The 16,648-nt window shown below is 41.3% G+C and overlaps 1 protein-coding gene across 4 annotated transcripts in view; it reads right to left on the reverse strand.

Annotated features, from left to right (window-relative positions):
* MPP7 (membrane palmitoylated protein 7) overlaps positions 1 to 16,648 on the reverse strand; it is a 537,461-nt gene that overhangs the window by 34,644 nt on the left and 486,169 nt on the right. The gene's annotated exons all lie outside the window — the stretch shown is intronic.

Raw genomic sequence — 16,648 nt, forward strand, 5'->3', positions numbered from 1 at the left:
ATGCTGGATGACCAACCAGATGACTTAGGCCCCTTTCACACTGGGACGGGAGGTGCGGTGGTGGTACAGCACCGGTATTTTTAGCGGCGCTTTACCGTCAGGATTGCGGCGGTATTCGGCCACTAGCGGTGCGGTTTTACCCGCTGCTAGTGGCCAGAAAAGGGTTACTACCCGCGGTTTACCATTGCTTTCAATGGGAAGAAGCGGTGGAGGAGCAGTAAACACACCGCTCCTTCACCGCTTCAAAGATGCAGCTAGCAGGACGCACCGCTCCCTCTGGGCTTTCACACTGGAGAAACAGCAGCCGCTGTTTCAGGTGCTATTTTTAGAGCAATAGCGCCTGCAAACCGCCCCAGTGTAAAAGGGGCCTTACTCTTGACTTAAAAGTTTCGCCGTCACCGACCCAGTATGTATATCACAAAAGTCATCCAGAAGTCCATATTTGCTTACTTGCTCTTGATAAGGGTCTCCTGTTGAACCTGGAGCATAAATAGTGTCACTTTCTTTTTTTTTAGGAAAGATTTTTTTTTATTAACACCAGGAAATGTTATTGTGTAACATTCATCTATTCATTTACCTGTAGAACTCATATCACAAATGGAGATGTCTCTTCCAGTGATCTACTTCAAACAGGCTGTATTTGCTAGAAGGCACTTGGAGACAATTGTCTAGGGTAGCAAAAAATTGGCACAAAGGCTCAAAATGAAAGAAAATCTAATATAAAACCCTTTTGTTTTTTAGTTTGGGCAGAGTAGTCATCTTAATAGGGAGGTTTATGTTAACCTCCTGTCCTATTGAAACAGCAGAAAGTGAAATGAAGTCGCTCCAGAATTCCCATCTTTAGGCCCCTTTCACACAACTTGTCCCACGATTTGGGACTGCAAAGTAGCATGACAAGTCGTTCTCCATGATTTCCAATGACAACCATTCATATTAGCACGACTTCAAAGTAGTCCCTGCACTACGTTGGTCAGACTTTGATGCGAGTTACTCAGGCGTTCCCTGAAATCACGTCAAAATTGCAGCAAAATCACGCGACTTTGAAGTAGAGCTAGTGTGAAAGGGGCCTAAGTAGCTGTCATTGGAATAAGGGTCCCCACTGGAAGATTTCCACCCCTGGTTTTGTGACAATGCTAAATTGTGGACATTCTAGCATGTTCAGTCGCAGTGATAATAGTCATCTGGACAAATAAAGAGGGTGAACCTTTCCAATGAGCACAAAGATGGCAATAAAAACCTGACATGAGTTCCAACCCTACTCCATCCAAACCTACAAAAAACACTAACTGCAATTTAAATATATGTGAACGTGATCAGCTTCATGGAAATGAACACCAAATGCTAATGTTTTGATATCCAAGGGCCAGATCCACAGCCAGCCGCCGTAACTTAAAAATTCCCATTTAAGTTACACTGGCTGAAAATTTCTACCTAAGTGCCCGATCCACAAAGCACTTACCTAGAAATTTTCGGCTGTGTAACTTAAATCCGACAGGTGTAAGGCGTTCCCAATTCAAATGGGGCGAGTCCCATTTAAATTAGGCGCGCTCCCGCGCCGGACGTACTGCGCATGCTCGTGACGTCATTTTCCCGACGTGCATAGCGCGAAATGACGTTACGCCGAGCTTCGTGAATCGCGTCGGGTCAAAAAAGTTGCGTCGGGAAAAAAAACGAGTTGCGGCGGAGAAAAAAAAAAAAAGACAGCGTCGCTGGAAAGAAGGGTCTGCTTTTACAAGGTGTACTAACTTTACACTTTGTAAAAGCAGCCCTAATTTTACGATTGCAAACTAATACTTACGGAGAAAAAACGAAGCTGAAAAGCTTTGTGGATCTCCGTAAGTGCTAATTTGCATATCCGAGGCGGCATTTCGACTCGAAATGCCCCCAGCGGCGGATGCGGTACTGCATCCTAAGATCCGGCAGTGTAAGTCCCTTACACATGTCGGATCTTCTGCCTAACTATGGAAAACTGATTCTGTGGATCAGTTCCAAAGATAGAAACAGGGATACGACGGCGTATCAGTAGATACGCCGGCGTATCCCTTTTGAGCATCTGGCCCCAAATTTTTAGCTATGTTTATTAGACTTCTAAGGACGACGATATTTGGTCATTGTGTATGTTATATTTTCTGCAGAGTAGTTTATTACAATGACTGTGCTTTACTGTGCCTCTCATCTCAGTGGACGTCTATGGACAGAGCTCTGTCAGACTTCTTCTACACAACAATATAGGGCCAGATCCACAAAGAAGTAACTTCTAGTTTGCTCCGGCGTATGTTTGTTTTGTATCCACAAAACAAGATACGCCTGAAGCTGGACTAGATCCGACTGGCGTACGTCTTAGTACGCCGTCGGATCTAAGGTGCATATTTACGCTGGCCGCTAGGTGGCGTTTCCGTCAAATTCCGCGTTGAGCATGCAAATTAGCTAGATACGGCGATCCACGAACGTACGTCCGGCGCATTTTTTTACGTTGTTTCCGTAAGGCTTTTTCGGTGTATAGTTACCCCTGCTATATGAGGCGTATCCTATGTTAAGTATGGACGTCGTTCCCGCGTAAAATTTTGAAAATGTTACGTTGTTTGCGTAAGTCGTTCGCGAATAGGGCTTTGCGTAGAATGACGTTCACGTCGTAAGCATTGGCTTGTTGCGGGTTAATTTCGAGCATGCGCACTGGGATACCCCCACAAACGGCACATGCGCCGTTCAGAAAAAACGTAATTTACGTCGGGTCAAGTAAAATTAACATAAAACACGCCCACATCTTTAACATTTGAATTCCGCGCCCTTACGCCGGCAGATTTACGCTACGCCGCTGTAACTTTAGAGGCAAGTGCTTTGTGAATACAGCACTTGCCTCTCAAAGTTGCGGCGGCATAGCGTTAATCCGATACGCCGGACTAAAATTACGATCCGCTACGTGGATCTGGCCCATAATCTATAGATTCAAATTATGTTCACAATTAGAGTACAAGCCCTGGGCTCTTTTTGTGGCCCTTTTCTGAAACCACCAGCATCTGCTCCATTAATATTTAAATGTATTAAATGTCAGCCATGTAAAAAAAAAATTAAAAGGGTTATACTGTGCGTAATCCATTTCTTTACGGTTCCTGGAATGGCTGCTGTACACCAAGCCCATTTCAATGTATATTCTTTGGAAAATAAAACCTACGTTTATTAGATGGCTTTAACCTGGTTTTGTCATAAAAGGCACTTTTTTCCATTTCTCTTCCATACAGATTTCCAGTGCGCTCGCTTGCTGTCTGATGATGGGGTCTAATTGACAACAGAGGCTGCGCTCCCTATGGGATAACATATGTTAACCTACGTTAAACCCTCAGCCTCCTGCGGAGGACAGAAAGGTTAAAGTCCCAGAGCGGAAATCATCTTTATAAGTATGTCTCAAACAGAACATTTTAACACATGGAGCATCATGGGAGTGAGAGCGCTGTGGACTGTTAAAGATGTTTTCGTCTGTCAGACAGCTCACTAACAGAAACGAATGTGTCGCACATGTGCTTTGTTAGATACACACCAGTTTCATTTTACTGTGTCAACTTCCACCTTAAAATTAAACCACTACCGAACATGTGTGATCGTAACGCAAAGAGGGCAAACTCTAGGCCGCTACAGTAATAACAGGTCAAATTTGGCAAAGTAATTACTTAATTACCCTATTTTGGAAATGGTTAAATAACCAGTGATCAGTATTAGAAAAACACAGACGACATTATTTTCAAAATAATGGGGATGGCAATAATATGTGGTTTAGCCCACAGAAAATTACAGATGTGTCTGAATATTTCCTGCAGGATGAGACAAATTATTTGTCTTCCATTCCCAGTCACTGGAAGGTGACACATGTTCAGGCTTATTTTTAGCGTGTGTTCAACTTTAAACCTCAAAAAGTGAAAGTAAAAAAAAAGAAACACAAATTCATGGAAGAGGTTAGAAAATTTCAAGATATACACTTCGGCCCGGATTCTTAAAGCACTTACGCCGACGTATCTTTATATACGCCGTGTAAGTGCACTGATGCGCCGTCGTATCTATACGCCTGATTCCTAAAGCTAGATACGCCTGAATTGTGGCTTCACCCGACCAACGTAAGTTTCCTACGCCGTCGGAGCCTGGGCACATATTTACGCTGGCCCCAAGGGGCGCTTCCATTGACGCGTCGAATATGGAAATGACTGAGATACGCCGATTCACGAACTTACTTGCGCCCGTCGCAGTAATCTACGCCGTTTACGTAAGGCGTACGTCCGGCGTAAAGTTAAGCCTCATAAAGCAGGTGTAAGTCATGTTAGGGTATGGACCAGGGAACAGCCGTCGTATTTTACGTTGTTTACGTAAGTCGCACAAGAATGGGGCTGGGCGTAGGTTACGTTCACGTCGTAGGCATTGAGCCGTCATATCTTAAGGAGTATATGCAAAGTGATTCTGAGCATGCGCGCACCTGCGCCATTCATTCGGCCCTTCATTTGCATGGGGTCACACTTAATTTTAATAGATCACGCCCACTTCCTTCCTACTTTGAATTAGGAGGGCTTAAGCCGGCCAATTTATGTTATGCCGGCGCAACAAAGGGAGCAAGTGCTTTGTGAATAATGTTCTTGCCTCTCTATGTTACGTCGGCGTAGCGCATATGAGATGGGCTATGCCACTCTAAAGATGCGATCTACATGAATCCGGGCCTTCATTTGCAACATATTTTTGGGTTATCATATTGGTGAGGTTTGCAATTTTTTTTTTACATATTTTAACATTCTTGACAAAATGATGTAACAATCTGATAAAGTTGATTCTGGAAACCATTTTGTTCTGTTAATACTGTGCTCCATGCGTATACAAGCTTATGGCAAAGAAAAGCTAAAAACGTAGATGGGGTCAGTAGGATACTGTATGAAGCAAAATCATGAAAAAAGGAAATAAGGAAAGAAATAATTTATTTTTAATTATATACATACATACATACACACACATTAAAAATAAATAATTTCTTTCCTTATTTCATGATCTATATATATATATATATATATATATATATATATATATATATATATATATATATATATATATATAGTGACAGGAAGTCAGGTAAATCTGTGGGTGTTGTCACAGATGGGAGATACACTTCTGCCTTGTTTAGACAATACACCAATTGTTATTAGGTGTCGGCTGCAGAAGTAGCCAGGAAAGGTTTAAGGGCGTTGGAAAACTTCAGCTGTTCAGAATGAGGCAATTAAGGCCAGAGGATTACCACAAATTGCTGCATCCTGAGGCTTTGTGAGTAAGGAGAGCAGTAGCTGAAAGTCTTCTGAGGAGGTGAGGTGGTCATTGATTTTTCTGTATGATAAAAATCAAAAAGAGACAATTGTTTCCAGCAAGATGGAAGAATAAACCAAAATCTTTGTTTTCAACCGTCTTCGACTGCCTGTCTGTATAAATTCAGTGTGTAGTGAACCCATCCAGGGGGTCACACACCCCGCTACCGAGCTAACCCCTTACAATATATATATATATATATATATATATATATATATATATATATATATATGGAGCTGAGAAATGCTGTGTAAACTGTGCACTGTGAATGGCTCTGGAGAAGTCACTTCAGTTGGTACATGTATCACCTGGGGAGAGTCACTTCAGTTGGTACATGTACAGGGTTTACAACCACTTTTTAAAAAATAAAAATAGATGAAAACCTGTTGAAAACAAAAAAGTACAGAAGAACATTTAATTTCCCCTGACCTCCATTTAACCACTAAGTAGAAAGTGTGAATGCTTGATCTAAAAGATAAGCACTTTCTTAGCATTGTGGAACACGAGAAGAGGAGGGTGGCAAAGTGATTATGGACCCATTACGCAGCACGTTTTGAAGGCTTATAAAAGCTCTGAGAGTGCTCAGTTTAAATTGGTGGTTCTGAAGTTGAAGATCTACATCTAAGGATCCATTTAGCCTATCTATACAAAAGAGAACCTTGCACTGCCAAAGCACCAACATTCTGCCAGCGTTCAGAATTCCTGCGGACTAAGTTAGTTAAACATATAGCAGGCCACTTTCTGTGATCGCTAAGCTCAATTTGAGTGTTTTTTTTTTTTTACCAGAAGCTAATTTGAGTGCTTTAATCGGAGGACAGGTTTCCTTTCAGTCAAACACGCTCTCGTATAGAGCTACTGAAAATAACAACTTGTTTCACCAAGAAGCAGACCCCTGTTCTGAAAATGATTAGCCCGAGCAGAAATGTTTCACGCTGCTGTCATTCCGTCAAGTCCTGAGTGGTGTTTAGTTTGCAGAGTATGAATGATACGCTCGCTACAAAGTCACACACAGGAATCTCGTTGAAAATGAATGATACGCTCACTACAAAGTCACACTCAGGAACCTCGCTGAATGAGGCGAGCGATGCCGAGGTCTCAGGAAGCACACAGTGTTGATTTCATACCAGAGTAACATACCAATATAAATTAGTGTCATTTATTTTACACAGCACGAATCTATAAGGCCCATTGCCGGGTGGTGTAAATAAGATGTATTGCATAAAGCGCTCATTCTCCTCCCTGGAAATGTATGGATTTCACATGCTTGTTTCAGCAGATACTAATCAAGAAAAATGGACAGGCAGTCTGTCTAAAGACGAGTACATTTCAGTAATCGGGAACACGTTCCTTTGATCCGGTCATAAATCTGGTGCAAACATTGAGAAGTAATAATATAAATTCTGGGATAAATGAAAAGCAGGATATTATTAAAAATGATGTAAAAACAAAGTACAAGGTGGGCGAGTACAGTGCAGTACTTTAGAACAATGTATAATAAAAAATGTAGTAAAACTTATAAAGCAGAAAGAGAACGGCAGGCTCCAAGTTGAACTTCAGGCAAGCAACTGAATATTAGAGATGCACCGAAATTTGGACGGCCGAAACATATTGGCCGAAAATGGGGTTATCTGCATTTTGTCGATAAGAGAAAAAGGTGCCGATAATGCCATAGAAAATGCATGCGACTTTACTATGCTTATGGTGTGTTTTTCATAGATCATCTGAACCAAAAAACACATCAAAGACGTGCGTTATTGATGCATTTTTGCTGAGTTTTCAATGCATTTCAGCAGGTAGGTGAGTTTTTGGTGCAGTTTTTTAACCAAAAATGCAGCAAGCAGGTTTTTTAACACCACAGCGGAAGCCCAATAGACCAGAATGAAGACAAACATACAATTTAAAGGAAAACATTTTTCTTGAGCTTTTCTTGCACTAAAGGTGCCAATAATGGCCAACTATAAATTCATTTAAATTTATGATATTAAACAGTCGAACATATAAGAATTATATATAAAAATATATACTTTTTTTTCAAAAACTGTCATTTCCAGTCAAGTACATCCTGCATTTTCGTTTTTGGCACCAAAATTTCCATTCGGTGCACCTCTACTAAATATACAAATTAAATACATATCATAGGAACCTGTTCTACCTGCCAAAGGATTTCAATTTCTGTCCATTTTTTTTATTGTTAGTTTGGGTAGAGTGGAGAAGGATTAGAACAGCCATCAGGTTTTTATTGTTTCCTGCTTTCCGTTATGGAGATTTACCCTCTCTATTTGTCCTGATGACAGTTATCACCAAGGGAGACAGTCAATGAAAATCACAAATTCTGCATTGCCACCAAAACACAAATAGAGGACAAATCTTCCAATACAGAAACTAGTTCTGGTGACCCTGCTAACAATCATGGATTTTCTAGACTTTGGAAGGATATCCCTTCACTTATAGATGTGGCAATGGGGCAGGAAATTAAGTAAAAGCTTCCCAATGGAACACAGATAACAAAAAACAAAACCTTACTGTATAAAAAAAATTATAAAAAGGAAGTTTTGGCTTTAGGTCTACATTAAGGACATTTTTCTGCACACTCAATCTTCTGACTGGTAATTGAAGGAGCAGCAGCGGATTGATGAGGTCATTCCTCCACCCACTCTGCTCTCTCCTTTTATCACTCTCAGCATGTTTGCATGCAGCATTCCAGGCTTAGATCACCCCTCCTTTCTCCCAGTCTGAGTGCTGTTGTATAGAGAATAGCAAGAGACTGATATCAAGTCAAATTCAGGTCCTCACTTCTACTGCATTATACATTGAAAACTAGGATTCCACTTTAAGAACAAAAGCCCTTCCTTGAATAAATCCAGTGTATGAAGCATTTTGTGATACCCTACTGAGGAGAACAATCATGTGAATCTTTAGCCCAGTACACACGGGCCAAATGTCGGCCGGTTCAATAGAAACCGTTTGATGTTTGGCACATGTGTATGGCAGGTGGTCAGACAGAAGCCGGATGTTAAGCCAGATTCTGTCGAAAGGCTCATGACCGAAAAAAGGTCTGCCAACAAGCTACCGATCAGCACTCTCAGCCAATGGCTGAAAACGCTGAGTGGAGTTTTCTGACGGGGGGGCGCCGTCCCCCTGTCAAAAAACAAAAGCAAAAGGTGTTGAGTGGTGTGTTCTTGCGGGGTGTTAAACGGAAAAAAAAAGACCAGTGGTGTGTACAAGGCTTTAAGCTGGCTTTACACCTGTTGAATTTTGATTTGACATCAGATGAGAAAGTATAAAAATCATTTGTCTGACCATTCAATGATGCCTCCATGGACTCATTCAAGTGCCAAATCAATGTCTCAAGTTTTGTAGAATTAACATACTACTTCTGGATTAACTTTGACAAGTGCATGCACATAAGATTTTCTCTTCCCTTGTTTTGTTCCCCCGTCACATTTCTTACCCTTCGACACCCTAAGGGCCATTTCACATGAGCGCCTTCCATTCCAATCAGCAGGGGATCTGTGATGTGAACCCCTGTGGAGTAGAGCGCAGCAGATGACAGGTCCCTGTCTACTCAGTTTATGCAGAGTGTACATGGACAGAGCTCGTTCTGCTCTGTGGGCAGCTGGGAGTAAACAGACCCCACTGGCAGTTTACACCCGACTTCCCCCGATCCATATGGCCCAAGGAAGATGATGGATGGGCCTAAACGGATGCAGGTAAATAGGTCCATCTGAAAAACTGACAGGCGGACTTGTTTAGCTCACTCATGTGAAAGGGCCCTTAGATCCCTTTCTTCCATATCCCAGTTTGTTTGCTATACGCTCTCTATTATTACACATCTATTTCGTATATTCACTCTTTACTTATCCCTCTACAGTGTATATTAAGTCCATTATAGTAGCCACATTTTATGATTAATCTGTTTATAGGTCTTCTTCTTTAACACCTCCTTCCCTTCCATGGTCCAGTTTGTCTCCCCATCTCTATTCATTCACATTTCCTCCTATAGTATATTCACTTACCCCTCTATATTTAGCCCATCATAGTAGCCACATCTTCATTCCTATTGATGGCTCCTCACTTATACTCTGATCCCCCAAGGGACTTATACTCTGATCCCCCATGTAATCTGTAAATAGGGTTGTCCCGATACCGATACTAGTATCGGTATCGGGACCGATACCGAGTATTTGCGGGAGTACTTGTACTCGCGCAAATACTCCCGATGCCTAAATAGAATACTTTTTTTTTTTTTTTTCGAGTGCTTCGCACCTCCCCGCCTTCCCGACGCTATGCCTCATGGATCCTGTAGTTTGGGCACCTGTTGGTCTGTGTGGGCTTGCACCGATTGGCCTGCTCGGCTCCCGGTGACGTCAGACGCCGGGCGTGGTGTAGGACGCTGCTTTTGCGGTGTATACCGTGCTGAGAGCACAGAGCAGGGGGTTGCCAATGTGATAGTATACGGCAGTCTTTGCGGTGAGCATCACTGCCACATCCTAATGTACAGTGTATTTTTCTTTATATTCCAGCTGAAATTGCCTTGCCCTTCTATCTGTGTATCTAATATAGCATTTACAGATATACATTTCCCCACCTTGTCTTTACTCTGTTTAAACGATTTGCACAGATTAATTTACCAATATAAATCCTTATGATAATGAGACCCAGTGTCCACCTTGTCTCTAATATTATAGAGACTTATCTACAAAAGTTTTTTTTTTTTTTTCGTTTTAGCTATTTAAAAGCCTAATGCCATTGATATTTCTGGGCAAGGGGGAGGGGCTATACATGATGGCGCGGCGGGGGAACACAACAGCTATTCAAATGCAAATGACAGCTGTTGTGTTCCTCCATAATTAAGGGACATGGCTGAATTTAGGGACATGGCTGAATGTATGGACATGGCTGAATTTAGGGACATGGCTGAATTTAGGGACACAAGGCTGCATTTGGGGACACGTGGCTGCATTTGGGGACACGTGGCTGCATTTAAAAAAAAGTATCGATATTCGGTATCGGCGAGTACATGAAAAAAAGTATCGGTACTTGTACTCGGTCCTAAAAAAGTGGTATCGGGACAACCCTATCTGTAAACATGTTTTATATTTGCCTGCATTGTACTCAATGCCTATCTGTGTATACAACTTTAAAAAAAGAAGTTCTGGAATCGAAAAAAAAACCCACACACTTACCTAGATGGCTGCAGCACCGAAACCAGCTGCCCCCCACTGCGGCCCCAAGAACTGAGAGATCAAACACCATTGATCGCTCAACTCTCGGCCCTCAGCCTGCAGAGAGTCTATGACTGCGGTGACTCAGTCACCAGCTCTCTGCTGTGCCCGTTTAGTGCCTGGTCCAGCACTGTGACATCAGCAAAAAGCAGGCTTTAGCCCGCTGCCGGCTGAAAATAGGTCACAGGAGTGCAGAACTAACTGCACTCCTATGACCCCAAAGAAGAAGTATAGACAAAAAGCTTTGTCCATACTTCTCCTATAGATAAAGATTTTTTTCATCTAGGAAAGAATTCAATGATTAGAAATTCATTGGTTCCCATTACACTCTACAAATTTTTTCCATCATTGTCCTTCATTTTTTTCACTTGCTCTGGCCAAAACAGATTGTTAAATCATCGTCTTGAATTCTTAGTTAATTGAATGAACGTTCTGAAAACAACAATTTTCTAACAAAATTCTACAGGTGTAGGTTAGATTTAGTCACCTTCACTGCAGCTTAAGGATCCAGACCCAAACATCCCTGCTAAAGACCCCACTGTGCAACAAAGAGAATTTATATTGATAGGGAGAGTTAAAGAATGCATTGTTTTAGTATAGTCTTGTGTATATTAGGGTTCACTTTACATGTATCAGCACATTTGATGCATCGTTTTTTTCCATTTGTGAGCAGCGAAGGTTAACTTGCACTTTAATTAATCAAGCAAAGCAAGCCACTGTAAGACTTTCATTTATAAATGTGTCAATAGACACCTTTGGAAAGCTTTGAAGCTACTTGGTTAGCTATAAAACTGATCGCCGAGAGAACAACAATATTCCAGAAGGATATTAAATAAATAGCTCAATCCGGAAACAAGTTATCAAACTTTTTAATATAGCAGCTGTGTCTGTGTGCAAAGGATCCACCGGTTTATGGAACCCCCGGTCCATTAATGGCATTGTTAAGAAAAGCTTTTTTACAGCGTGTTAAATGATTGCTTTATTTCCTTTTCACGTTTTGTAACACTGCAGAAAATATTGATTCAATTTAACACCCAGGGGGATGATAAAGATGACGTTGTCAATTTCACAAAATGGGAAGGTGTGTAATGAGAAATCCAAAGAAAACGGAAACTGGATGGACGGAGCCGTCTGCTTGACCGCTACACCTTAAGCTGTGGTCCATCTCCTGCCTGTAATAGGATGTGGCCAATGGGGAATACAGACACACATGCGAATGTAAACCTTGAATGCCATTGAAAAATAATTGTTGTTTTGCTTCAGTAAGTTTTCATTCTGTGCTACTACTCAAATATTCTTTGCCTGATTTATCTTTTTTACTTGCATTGTATTTTCTTTTTTACAGTTGGCCCCACCGAATGTTGCAGGTGCGCATTCTGGTAGCTATCTGGATATTAGAAATTACATTCTGCGTCCTAAATGAACAACTCTTATGAAGATCCCTTATGTATTTAGACAGTGTTTGCATTGCATCTGTGTCACATTTGACATACTTGCTTTGAGTCACTTTAAAGGCCATTGATCTCTAATGTGAGAGCAAGCACAAACTACTACATTTATATTTTGATAAAAGAAACTTAAATGCTCCATGTTCTATTTTAGTTTGTTCTGTGCATTTGTAGTCGTAATAGATATTGGTTATCTCTAAACCAACTTCGGGAAAGAGTACCAAAATGCACCTTCAAATTCACTGCAAACACAGGCTAAACTATTGAAGGTTTTGCTTCCACCTGAAGGCCTAAAAAGGTAAACGCATCGATATTTCATATTCATATTTATTTCACTGATGATACCCCCCAGGAGCAACTCTTCAATCTGTGTGTTATTTATATATACATATACGACTGACGAGAGGGCGGGCAGGGATCAGGATGCCACTTCCCTGCACTGCTCTGCATGAGGAAACCTACATATTGCAGGCTCCAGTACTATGCTATCCTCATCTCAGAATTATGTACACCCCCCCCCCCCCCGTACTGTGCTCTCCTGACCCAGGTATTGTGCCCTGCGCTCTCCTAACCCTATCTGTATTGTGTCCTCCTGACCCAAGTATTGTGCCCTGCTGACCCTGTACCGTGTTCTCCTGACCCTCTTTTACTGTGTCCTCCTGACCCCAGTATTGTGGCCTCCTGACCTCCCCCTCCAGCCACGTACTGCGCGTTCCCAATCCCCTTTTACTGTGCCCTGTAGATCCCCTGTTCTCCTGACTCCTTGTGTTCTCTCCTGCTGCACCCCTGTACACTGCTTATCTCAAGTTCAACCCAAAATTGAGAATCTGTGCAGAAAAAGCAAACTACAGTTTCATTTTAAGAAGGTAAGTTTTAATATGTAGTCTATTATTTAATCCCATTTCACAAAAAAAAAATTGTTATATCAACAGCTCGCTGATCACACCAATGTTTCATGAGCCGTATATATGAAAAACATTTTATGGGGTTCCCCAAGATATTTAAACTTTTTGACAAAGGTTCCTCCAACATAAAAAGGTTGACAAATGAGAATATTTTTCATAAAAATATAAAAAAAAACTTAAAGGAGTCCCAGTATTTTCAGATTACAACTGGGCGAATCTATAAAAGGGGAAGGGGGTTAGTGTAGGCTGTTCTGCTGGGATCAAGAGGAGCAAATACTTAGGACAACTAAAACTGCCGTTTGTGTGTCCTATGGAATTGTTTGCTCTTTAGTCACTTTCAGGGGAAATGTCCCTCTGCTGCTGGCCTGAACACTGCTGGATGATGGGAGTGACTTCTTGCTACCACAGCTACAGAGGCATCAATTTTACGGACATCCAGTTGGCGATCCTGCCATTGCTGGTATCGACAAATTGGCAGGATTGCTGATATATCTATATCTATATCTATATATATATATATATATATATATATATATATATATAGAGAGAGAGAGAGAGAGAGAGATCTATAGATCTATCTATCTATATCTATATATGTATATATTTGTCTTTGAGTGTAATTGGGTAGTCTTTGCAAATTGGAATTTCACTAGTCACTAAACTCTGGGAAAAATTCACTTGCAAAGTGGTCAGCCTTTAGAAAATCAACTCTATGATCTGCATATAAACATAACACACAGAGATAGAATAACTGACACACCATCAGCCTTACCGACATACACATCACAGAACAGGATCCAAGAGCCGAGGAGGAAGTGACTATCAAATGAAGCACACCACCCAGCAATTAGTGGAAATATGAAAACACACTTTACTTGTTGTTCACTGCAGACCACAAAATCGCTTAAAAATGACTTGTGCCCACAAGAATGTGGAGTATCCTGTACAAGCACTGCGGTAAATGTCTAGGAGGGCTCCAGCTACTTGCACTAAGCTGGGTGGTACATGATACTGAATGCCATGCGTTTTATGTGGAATGATGTTTATGGTCATTTCTGACATGGACACGCAGTTCATTTTAGAAATTCCTTGTATCTGGGTTTATTCAAACACCCAGTCTTGTGTAGAACTAGAAAAAAGGTGCCAGTGGTTCTACCAGCAACCTAAATCTGAATGAATTTCTAAATAAAATAAAAAAAAAAGGAAACGCAAATCAAATTAATAAATAATTGACTGCTGTGGACAATGCACACTGTCCATTTAAACAATGTTTAGTCACCAACACAACTTAAACTGATTGTAAAGGTTCGTTTTTTTTTTATAACTAACAAACATGTCATACTTACCTGCTCTGTGCAAGGATTTTGCACAGAGTGGCCCCAATCCTCCTTTTCTGGGGTCCCCAGGTGGCACTTCTGGCTCCTCCTCTTCATCCAGTGCCCCCAAGGAAAGCCACTTTCCAAGGGGGCACCCGTGCGGACACAAACAGCAGGACTCGGCCAGGATCCCGTGTCACTGGATTTGATTGACAGCAGCAGGAGCTCGTTCTCGTTGCTGAAACAATCAGGTTCAAGTAAGAAAAAGGGGGCTCTGGGGGGTGAAAAAGCTTGAGACTTTACAACTCCTTTAATCCTATCACTGTATAATGCACAGCAATCAAAAATTACTTCCAACCAATGCTTTGGTCTAGTTGCTACTGTGTACTGCATAATACTTTCCTTTGCGCTTCTCACTTTTTTTTTAGGGGTATGCAACATAACACGGTAGTAGGACATGACAGCACAGTCCTAACACAGATTATCAGAGGTGACATGATAGAAATGAAAGTAACAGAGATTAATTGTCACTATCCAAACTCTATGCCCTATTGCAAATCGGTGATAAATCATGACTAACAACTCAGGGTCAAAGGCAACTTTAGGGAAAAAAAAAACATAACCATGTGTTGTAAAATATTTGCAGGAACTGGCTTGCATGTACATACAGAGAGGATCAAATCATCTACAGGCCCGCATCATTTGTAATGTAAGGGCAAGTGGTGACTCCCTTCAACAAGGGGGTTCCCCCGCTCAGCTAACAAAACAGTCCTACCGTGTGGTAGGTGCATACCGAAAGGCATTTCTGGGTGTTTCCAGACAGAAAGGTGGACACACTAGGTGTCTAAAAAAGGAGAAGAAGAAGAGAAAAAAAGTAAGAGCGAGAAAAGAGGGCGGAGAAAAAAAAGGGGGGGGGGATTAGGCAAAGAAGGGGAACCTCAGTGGGGTTGACAGCACAAGGAACAGAGTTCCCAGAATGGAATACTCTCAGTTAGTTAAAAATATGTTACGTATTCGTCCAAAAAATGAAATGTCCCAATATAGCCAGCACGTATTGTGTTCCTCAGCCTTGTCCCTAAGGAGCGTTGTGAGGTGTTCTATCTTCTGAATATCAAACCTTTGCGATAAAAGGGGTGGGGATTGTGTCTTCCACATACTGGAAATACATGCCCTAGCACAATGCAGGAGGGGCTTTAGTAAAGATTTACCGTATTTCTTACCTTATAAAAAAAAATAAAAAATCCTGATCCTTTAAAGCAGGATACACAGCATGTTGCTTGTGCTGTGTCATTTGTCCCTCTCTATGTTATAAAAAACCTGGTTGATCCTGCCTGTTCCTGTGTACCCCTATGTAAAATGACCACAGTAATCATGGCTGCTGATCCATTAAACATGGGAAGTTTACATCCCACAGTCTCTCCCATCTCCCCCTCCCCTCCCTAACTGTCAGCTCAGGAGTCTGTGTGTGATCCATCTCCACCCCGCCCCTCCCCTCCTGTATGTATTTCCCTCTCTTACAGGAAGATATAATACAGGATTTCTCAATAGTGACTTTACAACTGCTTTAACTGTTCCTGTGTACCAAAAAAGATTTTGATTAGAGTTTGGTTTTAAAGGACAGTGTATTTCCAGTGAACAGCATATTGTGAATTATTTTTGCAGTGTTTGACAAATTTTATATGCGTGCAATTGCATATTTTTATTCTTGTAGTAAATGTGCAGATTTGCAGATTAGTCACTAGAGGCAGGGTAGAATATCTACTACAATAACTCATCCTAATTGTTTTACAGTTGTTGAGATAAGATATCAGCCGCACATGGAATGCATTATTTCCAAAAAAACAGCTAATTCATAGACTTCCATTGTAAGAAGGAGCAGTAAAGCACAACCATTACATAGCATATGATGCAGAATCTATGTAATGAGCAAATATGGATTCCCCTTCATATATACAATTGCAAACCATATAGTGAATAGTTTTAAAAACATTAGCATACATTAATGAGATTATTTATGTCAAGCTGATCTATTTCACATGTGTTAATTAAAAATACAAAAAATATTAATTTAAGTACCGTATTTTACGGCGTATAAGACGACTTTTTAACACAAGAAATTCTTCTTAAAAGTTGGGGGTCGTCTTATACGCCAGTACCTAACATGCAGACTTGCAGATAGACCGCGGCTGACCATTTTTCAAAAGCCATGCCTCTTCCTCATTCTGTTCCGTGATAGACGGAATACTCAGCTTCCCAGCAGAGACTCTATTTAGTGTTCTGCCTATCACGGATGCCCTCTCATCCTTGGTCTCAGACGAGAGGGCATCCGTGATAGGCGGAACACTGAACACAGTGTCTGCTGGGAAGCTGAGTGTTCTGCCTATCACAGAACAGCACGAAAAAGAGGCGCGGCTTTTGAAAAATGA

Source organism: Rana temporaria, chromosome 5 (genome assembly GCF_905171775.1).
Source record: "Rana temporaria chromosome 5, aRanTem1.1, whole genome shotgun sequence".
NCBI classification, from domain to species: Eukaryota; Metazoa; Chordata; class Amphibia; order Anura; family Ranidae; genus Rana; species Rana temporaria.